Below are 14,983 nucleotides of genomic sequence, written 5' to 3'. Positions count from 1 at the left end.
GGTGATATTGATGGCTCTTTGCATGATGTTATAAATACCTTAAACAAGTCTGAAAGAATTTCAGGGCTTAAATTTAATCATAATAAATCCAAAACATTGCTAATTAGAAAAAGAGCAACAAAAACCTAAAACAGAGAATAGCCTGTCTAATTGGGAGAATGATGTATTAGAATATTTGAGTGTCAGTATAAAGAGTACATTGAAAGAGTCTGTTAAACTAAACTACAATAATTTAATAACCACCATTAGTGAACTAATCAAAAGATGGAATAAAATGTTATTCACAATGGAGGATAGGCCCTCTTTAATTAAAATGATAATTTTAAATACAATTTTTGTTTTATATATAGTCATTGATACTACCCCCTCCCAAAAACTCGTTTAAAAAATTAGATTCCATGCTACTTAAATTTTTATGATTTCCCCTTAAAACCTAGGATTGCATATAAATGGCACATTAGAGCTTGGAACAGTAATGGGATAGCATTCCCTAGCTTAGATCTTTATTCCAAATCAGTTATAATTAATGTAATATTACACTGGATCATACCTACCTATATATCGGGCTGGAAAACAATACATGAGATTCATATAACTGATGTCAGAACTACAGAAAATCAATTTAAGGAACAATATGGAATAAGTAGAGTTTATTGACTATTACGTTAATTTTGCTTGTTTGATCATTTTTCTTATGGCATTAATCAAATATTTAATAACTTTAAAAATATAATTGATTATAATTTATATATATATATATATATATATATATATATATATATATATATATATATATGTGTGTGTGTGTGTGTGTGTATGTATATATATATATATATATATATATATATATATATATATATAGATATATATATATATATATATAGATAGATATATAGAAATAGATATATAGATATATATATGTGTGGGTGTGTACTGTAAATTGTTGCTGGACTAATTTTATTCAGAAACAGATGTAAAGTCCCTTGAAATCAAAGGGCAAAAAATCCAGGCTGAGAATAATTCCAAAATAACAGCAAAGAATCCACAGATATACGTGCAGGTACCAGTTTATTCACAGAAGACACAAGCGCTTTCACAATAGCTTCTTCAGGTGTAACTTCTCCATGAAAAAACACACCTTATATACTCTACCTAATTAATCTAAACAATCAATTAACATACTAAAACATTTTTAAAAAGATATTACACTTAAAGACATGAATAAATAAATGTTACCTAACTGAAATGCATACATTTATAATGCCAGTACAATAATTAGTGGACAGTGAATTATAACTGATAGTGAACTATCCATTTATATATATGTATATAATTATAAAAATGTATAAATATAAATATACATAAATATATTCATAAAAGTACAAAAATATATATATACATATATATATATATATATATATATATATATATATATATATATATATATATAAAATATATAATATATATAATTAAAATATGTACATTTATTTATGTAAAATATATATATATTCATAAATAACAAAATTATAAAATCATAAATATATTTACATTTATATTTAAAAATACTTAAAAAGTCAAGGGACCTTACATCTGTTTCTGTTATATTGCTGCATTTTGGGCTCTGTTTTTGCTGATTGTTTTTCTATTTTGTGAGCCCACCACTCATTCCATTATGGCTGAGGATGCTATACAAATTGAGCTGGACTTTAACCCTGAAACTCGAGGCATGTCACAAGTCTTTCTTCACCATCCCCCATTCTGGAATTATAGCTAAACTCACTAAACTAGAAATAAATCCCTACATCACAAGATGGGTTGCCAACTGGCTCACTGACAGAACCCACACTGTAAAGGTTGCACACTCCAAATCTGACCTCAAACCAGTGACAAGTGGAGTACCACAGGGTTCAATCCTGGGACCTCTCCTGTTTGGTATCTACTTCTCTGAAGTACAGGCTAACACAGAAGGCCTCTGGCTATCAAAGTTCCTAGATGACTACAAACTAGGAGCCATAGTCGAGTCCCCAAATGATGTAGGAATCCTACAGAAGGGCCTCACTGAGACAGATGCCTGGTGTCAGAGTCATGGCCTCAAGCTCAGTGCCAAAAGGTGCATTGTCATCCCCTTTGGTAAAATCTCTGTACCCATGAACTACTACATAGACAGTAGTCTACTTAACACTGAATGTGTGATAAGAGACCTTGGGACCCAGGTGGACAGTAATCTGTCCTTTGATAGTCACATCACCACAGTAGTCAGGAAGTCCTTCTACATGGCACACCTCATCATAAAAGGGTTCTCATCCAGGAAAAAAAGAGGTCATTGTTCCCCTCTACTCGACACTCATTAGACCCATTATAGAGTAAACGCCCCTTTTGGAATGTACCTCACAAGATATCTGCAGCAGCTGGAAAGGCCACAGAAGTACCTCACAAAGAGGATTACTGGTCTCAAACAGATGCCCTACACTGTCTCAAAAACTCCAGCTTTACTCCGTAGAATATCGCCTACTCCGAGGTGATCTCTGCCTAACATCTAAAGCTATGTCAAACCCAGAGCTGATGGACATGCTACACCTAAAGAAATCCCAATCCCTCCGAGCTACATGCTCTAGGGACCTAAACCTTATCACCACAATAAACAGGACATGCTGGAGGGATAGATTTCTGTCCCAGAGACTTCCTATATTCTGGAACAAGCTACCCATTTATGTCAAGCAAAGTTCTTCATTATCACTCTTCAAGAAAAATCTTGATGAGTGGATGGGAAATAGGAAATTCACCCCGGGATCACTTCTGTATCTCTGCTCGACAGTGGCACAGGAAAATAACTTTCTTGGGTGGCGTAAGTCATGGAACCTTGTTGGCTAGGCCTATTTAGGCCCTCGGGCTGATAGCCTAGTACCTACCTATGAACCTATGAATTACAACATTACAACAATTTATTTTTCTTATATTCCCTATAGTATACTCCCCTGATTGCCTAGATTATTTCTACATTAATGTGATGCAAAAATTAAAGGAAAATAACTTGATATTCTGGCATCAGTTTATTGAGAATAGGAGTATTAAACCACTAAACTCTCTTTTATGTAGTTTTGATAATTGTCTAGACGGTTGTTTATACATTCATTACAGCAGTTTATAGAAAACAAAATGAGAGTATCGATCAACCTGGAGACTGAATCTATACCTACTTTGATTCAGCTTTTTATTAGGTGTCTTGAAAAGACAGATAATCAAAAATGGAGAACAAATATCTGATGAATCCAAAAAATTATTGAATTCTATGTATAGGTACCTCTTCTTCATTATATTGGAGATTGTATACCTGGAAATTTATGAAAAGGAGTTTCCGTACTCCACATAAAATAAATCTTATACTCAAAAACAGTGAAAGTAAATGTTGGAAATGTGAGGAATTACTAGAGGTGAACTGGGTTGACATGTTCATTGAATGTAGAAATGTTCAATACTGGAAAGACTTCAGGTATTTTGTAAATGCTTTATGGTCTGATAACTGTCATATTTCTAACTCACTAATCCAATTTAGTGTTGCTATACCTAATGTAATACCCAAATCTCAGATTCAGTTATTCTGGTCAATTCTTGCAATTGCCAGAAAAGTTATTATTGGAAAAGTAAACAAGATTTGATGTTTAAATATTTTATTAATTTAGCAAAAGTTGTTTGTAAAAAAGAACTGCAAACCATTTGTTATAGTACTCAGAACATTTCTCATAAAAAAATAACATGGCAAACTTGGAAATTGGAAAACCTTTTGAACAAATACTGATAACTTCTCATGGATAAAATGATTATTTATCGTGGATGAATATAACTATTGTAAATAGTTTTGTTATTGTTTTATTGTATTTGTTATATGTATATTTGCGTATGTTTATAATGAAAATAAAATAAAAATATTTTTTGAGAAAAAAAGAAGATACCTTAGACAATCTGTCCTTGACCTTGCCCCCAAGCCTAGGGCAGAACCATGCATGGTGACTGCCACCATTGGAAGGGGAATCTTGGAATGTATTCTCATGCAGGAAATTGATTAAATGAATCTATCATTGCATATGAAGTTTGCAGACTCAGATTTTAACTTGCTGTATGTATATGGTATGATGTCTAAAACTACTGAATACACAGTGTCCATGGTACAACTCTCATGTGATATCTGGCAAAGGATACCTTGACAATCATCAGTGTTATCAAGTTTATGGCCCCGAGTTAAAAACAAATTAGCAATGGCAAACAGCAACATAATGAAATGGAAACTAAATGCTGGAAAGACTGACTTCTTTCTGAAGGCAGATTTGATTTCAAAAATTTAGTCTGCAGCTTATGAATATGAGAAGCAGAGATCGGTCCTGTTGAGATTTTAGAAAAGTTCACTCCTATTCAAAGGACTGAAAAACACTAATAAGTTCATAGATTAGTTGAACTTATGGGCCATTTTAAGCCTAGCCAATATCTTGCATGTGTGAGTTGAACATATTATCCATCGTACCAACCCCCAACCATGAACAGATGTCACACTGTTTCAGGGAGGAAGTCAGTAAAAGCCAGTCATTAAGTTAAGTCAAGCTTTCATGCCTTGCAATCTCTGGTTTGGTGTAGCTACAGATATGCACTTGGAGAACACCCTTGGGGCTATGGTGGGACCAAAGGTCTGGAACTGATAAAGACTGTTTCCTATCCAGAAGTCAAGATACTTCCTAGACTCCTGGAATATTGTTAAATTAAGGTAAGTGCCCTCAAGGTACAAAGATCACATCCAGTCTCCTTCTGACAAGTATTGAAATATGTATTGCATCCTGACCAGGTAAAAGGTTTACGTGTGAATGAAACCATGTAGAATACCTAAATCCAGAATGGGCCTGAGGTCCATTACCTACTTTGATACTGAAAAGAACCTGGAATAATATTTTAATTCTTTTGTGCTGGCCGAGTAGATGGATAAAAAACTAACTATGGCCCTGAGTCTGAACAGTGGCACAGGTATTTGATTGCACAGGCAATGTTGATGGGCATGTTCATTCTGGGAGAAAGGAGGAAGGTGCAAATACTGGGCACATTTGCATGTTTTGATTTTCCTGGCAGATACTAGGGAAACAACTACTCAGTGCTACCTGAAGGAGGGTGGAATATTTTGTTCACATCGGCCCATAGTGGAAGTGAGGGATTGTTCAAGGTTGACAGTCATTGCATACCCTACCCTCAGGGTGTTACTGGGTGTATGCAGGGGATGGAGAGTAAATAGGTAAAACAGTCTTTTCATAGCATTATACTGTCCTTGCACACCTTGATCTCCTCGCTGTCCCTGAAAATTTGTCAAAGCAAGTAAGGGGGTGGTAGGAGTGTTCAGCAGATCTGGTGACAGAGGAAAGGCACCAGTAGCAGCTTATGGTTAGCTGTGTGAAAGCCAGAAAGAGTTATAAAAAAGATTCTTTCTTATCTAGTGGGATTCCCTGGATGGCCCTTTTTGATAGCAGTTGAGTACCCCTTTTCTTGGTGCAATGATTTGATAGTGTGACTTTGAGGATTTGAAAAAGGATTGTATACCCTTGGGATATTGCTGTTCTTATTTACCTATCCTGGGTGATATCCAGCCACATAGAAAGGTGGAGAGACACACAACCCATGACTACATCCAGAGTGGTACAGTTAGACAAGACCTTAAAAATTCTGCTTCTGACCAACTAAAGGTGGACTGCGGCTACCCTGTTGTTGCCAGCCACCTCTGTCTCTGAATATGACTCTGACTCTTCTGGACATTACTAATGAATTTGTACCCTCTTTCTACATGTTGTCCATGTGATTAACTCCAGGACTAAAAAGAATGGTGCAATGTGAAGGGGTGAAGTGAATTTATAATTTTGCCCTGATATCCTTATTAATGCAGGTCTACAGCTCAAGCCAAACTTCAGCAGGGTTGTATTTCACCTTCATTTGGATAACTAACATCAAAGAAAAAGTTTCAGACTGTGTGTGAAATTTCTGTTGGAGTAGTCCATCTGGCAATGATTACAGTGAATGGTGCATCTCACTGACTAGACCTTGCTAGAAATATATCATGTGCTAAATAGTGTACAGCCCTTAACAAAAACAAGGCCCTAAGGTAAAAAAAGAGCAGTGGCAGACAGCAACAGAATGAACTAGAAAACAAAATGCTGGAGAGACAGAATACTTTCTGATGGCAGATGAGCACTTCAGATCATTGTATCTAATTTGGAGCTTATGAATGTAAGAAGCTGAGATGGTTCCAGTTCAGGTTTTACAAAGTTCATTCTTATTTCCAGGACTGGAAAACACTAGTCAGGGCATAAACTTGCTTTCCAAAAAAGTCCATAGCTCAGGATTCCTTATTGTGGAAAGAATTACTGGGATTACAGGGACTTTGCCTTTTTAAGAGCTGCTGCAGATATACTATCGTGCATATGAGTCCCGATGCTGCAATCCTTAGGACCCAAAGAATCCTGTCTGGTGTTTTTAGAAAAAGAATCATTAGTGTCATCCTCTAACATGAGCATTAGCAAGGGGGACTATCCATCTCGCCTTCATTCTTACTAGGATGTGACAGCGTCTGTAGCACCATCTTTCTTGAGTGGCTCAAGGGAGAATATTCTTCAGAATCGTGCAACCAAAGGAGGCCCTGGAGTCCTGGAGTCCCTGGAGGCAAAATCGCCTTTGTAATGAGTAATAAAGGTATGTGGTCTTGCCCACATAGCCGCAGCACAAATGGTATTGATTGGCAGTCTAGCTGGAAAGGTGGAAGAAGCTGCAATGGCTCTTGTAGAATGGGCTTTTATTCTATGGGGAAGATCACTGTCTTGAGATTTATAAATGAAGGTTATGCAATCTAAAAGCCATTTTGAAAGTGTCACTTTAGAGATTGGAGCAATTTTTTTTTTTTTAATCTGAACAAGATATAAATAGATGGTCAGATTATCTGAAGTCCTTAGTCCTATGTAAGTAGAAGCGCAAATGCCTATGCACAACCAGTTGGTTTAACACGTACTCTGCCTTATTCTCATAATTTGGATAAAATATTGGCAGCTCTATGGATTGGTTCAAATTTGATTCTAAACATACTTTGGGTAAAAAGGAAGGGTTTGTTTGTGAGAGACCCTGTCTCTGTGAAACAGCAAGTAGGGGGATCATATTGACAATGCTTACAGCTCTGACACTCTTCTAGCAAAAGTAATTGCTACAAAGAGAATAGACTTCCATGTCAAAAATTTGAGTTCACAAGATGATGCTGGCTCAAACGGGGGAAAAATTAAGTAAGATAAGACAAAATTCAAATCCCATGGTGCTGGAGGGTCTTTCATAGATGGTCTTAATAATAAGGTACCTTTGAGAAAGGCTTTGCACATTCTGTGAGACATAATATTGAGGCCTGATTCACCTAAATGGAAATTAGATATCGCTGCTAGCTGAACCCTAATGGTAGCTGCGGCTGCGCCTTCATTGAATAGTTTTGCTAAGAATTCAAGTATGGAATTTACTGGGGCAGAAAAAGAGTCAATATGGTTATGAGAAGCCCATAAAGAGAACCTTTTCCATTTGCTTCTATATACCTTACTCGGTGAAGCTTTATGAAAAGATATTAGGATGTGTTTAACTGATGAAGAGAGGTTAAGAAGCCTGGCTATGGTTGGAATCAGAGCAGCCAGGATGTCAATTTGAGAGTTTGAAGTGAAGGATGCAGAGTTCCTGATGTATGAGTCAGAAGGTCCAGAACTGGGTCCAGAATCCAAGGCTCCTCCTGAAGAAGAGGCCAGAAGAAGGGGAACCAGATTTGACAAGGCCAGTATGGGGCGATGAGTATCAAGTCCCTTCCCAAGTATTTGGCTTTGTGAAGAGCTTTGGGTATTAATGGAAAGAGAAGAAAAGCGTAGAGGAGACCTGAGAGCCAATTGTGTACAAGTGCATCCCTTGGTGATTCCCCCGGAGGGGGGATAAGGGCAAAGTAGCTGCTACATTTGGCATTCATGGATGTGGCAAAAAGGTTGCAGCAAGGCTGGTCCCACTTGCAGAAAATCTTTTCTGCTACTTCCTGTTTAGGGACCACTCGTGAGGCATCAGAATTGTTCTGCTGAGACTGTCTGCTATCACGTTTGATTTCCCCGGGATTTGCATTGCTATCAGAAAGCATTGGAAGGAGGTCGCCCACTGCTATACTCTCTGGGCCTCCCGACAAAGGGGGTAAGATCTAGTTCCTAATTACTTGTTTATGTACCATACAACTGACATGTTATCTGTCTGTATTGCAAAAGTTCCTAGTGGAAGAGAGTCCTGGAAGGCTTGCAATTCCAGAAGCACCACTCTCATCTCTAGGACACTGATGTGCAAGTGGACCTCATGATCCTGCCAAGTGCCTTGGACTGTCTTTCCCAGATAATGCCCCCCCCCCCCAGCCTATCCAAGAAGCGTCCAGGGTCACTGTGACTTATGGTTGGGGAAGTAAAAAGGGTCGACCTAGAGTCACATGAGTGGAGTAAAGCCACCAACGAAGGTCTTTTTTAAGATTCTGTTATCAATATTTTGTGGGACATAGGCAGTTTCTGCACTGACCACTGTAGACAGCAGCCGCCGGAGAATTCTCATGCGCAGACATGCTAATGGGATTAAGGCTATTGCTGTTGCTATGGTCCCCAAGACTTTTAGGAATGTCCTTGCTTGTACTTTTTTCTTTGTCAGAAGATTTGAAACTTGACATCGTAGAACTTGTACTCTTTCTAGAGGGGGTTTGGCCATCATCCTTGTTGTATCTAATTCTGCTCCTATAAAAACAACATGCTGAGACAGCAGCAAGGCAGATTTTTCATTTTCATAATTTACTGTGACTCCTAGGTGAGAGCAGAGCTGCAAGGTGGTGCCTCTTGCTTTTGTTAGTAGATGCTCGGTGGTGGCGGATAGGAGCCAGTTGTCTGGGTATGGAAACACTCGGAATCCAAAGTGTCACAAGTGAGCAGTGACTACTACCATACACTTGGTGAACACTCTGGGGGCTGTAGTGAGGCTAAAGGGCAGAGCACAAAACTGGTAGTGACTGGCTTCCAGCCAAAAGTGAGGTATCTCCGGGATCACCTGTGCATCTTTATATGGTAGTATGCATCCTGGGGAATCTATCGAGCACATCCATTCATCTTGTCCCAGAAAAGTGAGTATTGACTGCAGTGTTACCATCCGGAACTTGGACTTTCTTACAGATTTATTTAGATTGCAAAGATCCAGAATTTGTCTCCAGTCCCCTGTTTTCTTCGGAAGTAAAAAGAATCTTGAGTAAGCTCCGGATCCTATTCGGTCTGCAGGGATTGTTTGGATGACTCTTTTTTCTAGCAACTTTTCTAGTGTTGCCTGTTCCCTTTGACTGGGTGGAACATCTGGGATGCTTTTTATCTGTGGGATGGGGAAGGAAAAAGGTATGGAGTAACCTCTGGATATGATGCTTTGTACCCATGAAACTTTGTACTCACTTGTCTCTTGTTATTGTTAGCCAGGCTTTTGGGTACAAAGATAAGCAGCCCCCGACTGTCTCCAGAGATGGACAAGTGGGCCTCCCTTCAGGAGCGCTGAAAGGGCTTACAAAGAAAGATTCTCTGTCACCTTGATTCTGCAGAACCCCTCTGCCGCGAGGTCAGCATCTTCCATTACCACTTCACCCTCTGCTCTTGGGGGAAGAATCACCATGTGTGTCCTGGAAAGCTCTCTGGGATTTTCAAAACCACATTTTCCCACTTCCTTTCTGACATTTGGGATATGGTCTGGTAGGTAGGGAAAAATGGACTCCTACGGCATAGGTAGTCTTTCCTTCTTGCTCACATCTGGTTAGTGTGTCCCTGACTTTGGGCTCGAACAGAGATGAGCCATCAAACGGGGCATTCACAAAGGAAGATGTAAAGAGCTCCACAAAGTCACACAAGCTCATTCAAGAATGTCTCATTAGGGAAATTCCTGAACCCACTGCTCTACTCGCTCCATGCGCTCCATAAGAAATCAGTCTCATGGAGGAGTTGACCACTAAATTTAAGGTAGAGAGCTGAGAGGAAACTTTTTATGACACTCCTGCAGCTACTGAACCTTGGAGAGTATCTCATAATTCCTTCAGGAGATCTCTCTGCAATTTAGTAAAATGAGTCAGGTAATTCGGCAATCTAAGAGCAAAGATCGCTGAAGAAAAAATGCACTTTCCATATCTGTCCATCGTGCAAGACTCCTTGTTTGGTGGATGGACAGAAGAAGATGGCTCTGAGAGTTCCTTCCTGATGACTGCCACCACCACCATAGCATCTACTGGGACTCCCTTAGTTAAGAAGTTTTTGTCTGAGGGGGAGGTGATGAACTTATTTGGCCTCCAAGGAACGGCTTCCACTGAATCTGGAGACTCCCACACCTTTCAAGAAACTAAATCCATAAGTTCGTCAAAAGGCAGAGACACCCAAGTGGAGGATGGGTGAGATGCAAAAGCCTTCAGGAGTACGGACTCCTCTGCTGAATGGTTGGTGGACTTCCAGTCGCCCCTCTCTTTAAGTATTTCTAAGATGTCTCCTTTCAAGGGGTGACCGTGGGGACCCTTCAGCTTCATCAAGGTCCGTATCAGAAGTGAGAGACTCCTCTAGGGAGACTAAATGCTTACTCTTACATAACCTCTTCCAAGGGACCTCTTCAGAGGGGTACACTGGAGAGGTTTCAGAAGAGTGGAGGGCTCCCTGAGGGGCATCCTGACGCTTAGGATCTCTGTGTTCCTGTGGATGCAAGGGTACAGATGCAGACACCGGTGCCTTTGGGGGAAGAATATCCGGAGATGACCAAGGAGCTGCCTGTGTAGTCATTACTCTCCTCATAACCTCAAAAGCCTCCCGCCCCTGATCTGAGGAAATCCCAGGTTCCAAAGAACCCGAGGGAATGCCCAGGACCAAGGAGGATGGCTCTGAGGTTGAGGTAGGAGCTGAGCTCACCCGAGCCAATGCCCCGAGAGACAAGTTCGGATCCAACAACTGTCCGATCCGACTCCCTTCCCTGCACCCAACCAGAGACCGTTGGCTCCTAGACTCCTTGAGCTCCGATGGAGCCATGGGCATCAGAGCAAAGATCGGATCTGAAAATTTTTGTAATAGGTCTCGGTTCCAACGGTTCCACCAATATCAGCTCTGGACATTCTGGCTCTGAGGTCTGATGTTGGATCAGAGGAGGAATCAAAGCAGAAGGGGAGGATTTGGTTGGATCTGAAGCCATTGGGGTTGGATCCGATAACAACTTGGCCAGCATCGGTGTCATTAACAGCCTCTCTACCACTCGATCCACATCAATGTCAGAGGGGCTCCTGGAAGACCGAGTTAAGGGGCAGGAAATTTGGAACAGTGGAGCAAAGGTGACCTAAGAGTAGGGGAGACCAGTTCCAAGGCAGGGGACCAGCACTGCAACTTAAACTCTACCTGCACCGAGAATGATGGTGCCGGAGCAGTACATCTCTTGGATCCGATGGCCTTAGTATCTGGAGATGAAACTTTTGGAATCTTTTTAGAAGGCTCAAATAGAGCACTGGACATGGAAGATCTCTTCCCAGCCTTGTCTAATATAGAGGAATGAAACTGGTCAGACTTAGAAGAACCCGGACCTTCTTGGATTGCTTTGGAAAAGGGTTTTTTTTGAGAGACCTCTTAAAATCAATTTATTCTTTCTCTCCGGAAGAGCCCTGTGATTGAAAGAATGACAAATTGAACAGGACTCCTGGAGGTGGACAGCTGCTAAGCAATACACACAGATAGTGTCTATCAGTAAAGGACATTTTTTGTCCACATTCCTGACATTTTTTTGAACCCAGAGGCTTTTGAATCTTTAGAGGACATTGTCACAAAGGAATAGTCACAAGAAAAACAAGAGATAGAACAGTTTTTTTTAACAACAAATTACTTGTAAAGAGAAAGAAGAGGACACAGGCCCAGCCCCCTAACTTAAACGGGGAAGCCCTCTAACTAAAGCGTGCTAATGATAAAGTAGTTCTCTAACTTAAACAAACTAACTTTAAACAGTTTTAGAGAAAGACAAAAGGTAAGAAGATCCCTCTAACTAAAATGGGCTATTAAAAAGGAGGTCGGGATAAGGAAAAAAGGCCTTGTGTAAAACAATGGCCAACAGCAGAGAAAACAGCAGAACAAAGCGGAAAAAACTACCACTAACACCCAACAGTTAACTGGAGGAAAAAATAAACAAGAAGAAACAATTTCCCACAAATTTGGAAATAACAGACAGTATACTTAGCCGGAGCTAGTAGAATGAGCACCCGATCTTGTTTAGCAGCAAATGAGATTTGGGGAGCTTTCCTAGTGCATGATGAGATAGGGTTTAGCCACGAGCTAGTGGAAGACCTCGAGCTTGTATATAAGGCCATGTTGGATCCGAGGGTCGGATCCGAACCCATCCTAGTTAAGAATGAAGACGAGATAGTTCAACAACACATCATCTATTAGTTTATTTCACAGTTTCTGTGTCATATTACAAGTATACATGCATGTATTTAATTTGATTGAATAAAAAAAAAACAGTGAACACAAATAACTGACAACTCATTTGACTGAAAACTAACTTCACAGAATCACAATTAATACAAAACATTCTACACAACAAATAAAGCATAACAAATGTTTTTGTAGGGGGCAATCTTTGCCCCCACCCCGATACACATATGTATATATATATAGTTCATAGGTTCATAGATTGGTACTGGGCTATCTGCCTGAAGACATATATTAGCCCAGCCATGTTGTGCGGTATTCACCGCCCCTTTAGTAGTTCCCTAGACCCTTGTACTAGCAGCTAGTACCCTTGGCCCCTATCTAGTAGTGCTGTTGGTGTATATTTATATATACTAACTCCATGGTCCATCAAGAAAAGAAAAATATATCACACACAGTGAATCGGTGTTCATAGGTTGATAGGTACTTACTGCGCTATTGATCTGTGAGGATCTTAAGAAGCCTAGCATTACATTTTCATAGTCATTTTTAGCCCTTATATTTTGCTATGAATAACCCAGTTGGGCAAAATGAGGATATGTTGGGAGAGCTAGGTCACAATCACAAATATATACAGATTGGGGGGGGGGACTTGACAGTGGCCCCAGCCAATCCACACATACTCTGCCAGACTCGCTTCCCGAATAATTGCTATGATTAGAAATTACACCATCACAAGCCGCCTATACACTTCAACACTTTTCTGTCAATTATGATTTAATCAAATCTGTTTTCAGTCAATTGTGCTTGGCCTTTGTGAGTCAGTCAAATGATAGGAACCCATATATATACATACATATCTATATATACATATCCATATATATATATATATATATATATATATACACACACACACACACACACACACACACACACACACACACACACACACACACACACACACACACACACACACAGAGAGAGAGAGATACACATAAAATATCATACAAATGGATATATCTATATTTCTGTATCTATCTATATCTGTAGATGGATATTCCAGTTATTATTGCTTTGCAACATTTTTCAGGAGGTGAATCTTTGTTTTCTTTTCTACCTTTTATTGCAAAAGCAAATAATGTCACTGAAACTTAAAACAGTTTTGTTTTCATTAAATAAAGCACTGTGAAGGGTCACCTTTCAAGCATGTCAACATCCTAAACAAGCAGGGGGTGTTCTAGTACTGCAGACTACATACAGGCTAACATCTCCCTCCTCTAAGGTTTCTTCATGTACACTGGCTATCCAATCTTCATCAGTACTACCCAGCCCGTCTAGAAAAGCTTGCCTAATTCACATTCTTGTGTTCTTTTCCTGCTTCCTGAACAGTATTAGTGCAATTACATGTTATTCTAACAGCAAACAATGTGCACAAATAATGCAACCTTGCCCCCTACGATGCTGCATTTCATTTGAGTATAATAGTGCTCTTAGCAAAGTTCTTTTGGGTGAGTAATTCCATTTAGAGGCAGGGGTACCGCCACCTGAATCAGTGGTTATACTGCTCCAAGTAACTGGCACTCTCCAAGGAAATGCACTGTTAATTTAGATTTCAGTTAAGGCTAAGAAATGGAGGAGGTGCTTGGATTCAAATCAGCACATAAAATTTCATCGTAACTGCAGAAAAGCGACAGATTAAAGTTCAGTTTATAACAGTTCTGCTGTTTACATTCTTATAAACATTAAGCTAAAACTGTGAGGCTGAAATGCGTAGAACAAAAACTGCTGAAAATACTTTTGTTGTTCAACTGCCAAGTAAGGCTATTAACTGCAGGGGTGCAGAAGAGACAGCCTTGTCAGCACAGTTCAACAATTTTCTCTAAGACTTTTACGTTTTGGTCTTGTGGCTGAAGGACTGTAAACTGCAATCAAATGCAGGGATTGATTCTACTGACCACCCTCATCGTATGTTCTGTTCGGTGATAACAACAGCTTCTGGATGTCGGGAATTGGTTTCAGGGAATAGCTTGGTTGGGGTGAGTTCAACAAATATAAGAGTAATCTAAATTTGGTTTTAAATGGAATGTGTATCTTGTGTTGTGGATGGCAAGTGCTAAACGTTCAGTTTTTAGGAAAGGATTACTTGTCTTTTAACTAAGAAGAATTTTGGTATACGAGTAAGTGATTTAAGTAATACAAGGACAGAATTTACTGTTTAATGTTTTGTATGTACAATTAACTTTCCAAGCTATGAAAGTAAATTGTTAGAAACTTTTTAAAGGGAATCTATCTGTTTTGATGGGCACATGCAATAATGTTAAAGAAGCTGCCTTGCTCGATTTTTTCATTCTTGAGCTGTGTGATGATTTAGTCAAGGGAATAAAATTATTTTATCTCAGATAATCACAGAAATACTCATTAATATACATTTTTATGTAAATTAAGTTGTTTGATGGTGATTAATCAAGGTGGAGCACAATAGTGCAATGATAACAATGCTACTATACAACATT

At 39.4% G+C, this 14,983-nt stretch overlaps 1 protein-coding gene across 2 annotated transcripts in view; it reads left to right on the top strand.

Moving 5' to 3' along the window:
• Positions 1–14,078: 14,078 nt before the first annotated feature.
• The window catches only part of LOC122798561, a 1,002,482-nt gene continuing 1,001,577 nt past the window's right edge, over positions 14,079–14,983 (top strand). For both annotated transcript variants that reach the window (XM_044067615.1, XM_044067614.1), the window contains exon 1: positions 14,079–14,506. The gene's annotated coding sequence lies outside the window, so the exon portion shown is untranslated. The remainder of the gene's footprint in view (positions 14,507–14,983) is intronic.

This window comes from Protopterus annectens, chromosome 3.part1, assembly GCF_019279795.1.
Source record: "Protopterus annectens isolate FY-2018-M chromosome 3.part1, PAN1.0, whole genome shotgun sequence".
NCBI lineage: Eukaryota > Metazoa > Chordata > Ceratodontiformes > Protopteridae > Protopterus > Protopterus annectens.
This window is presented reverse-complemented; position numbering and strand designations above follow the sequence as displayed.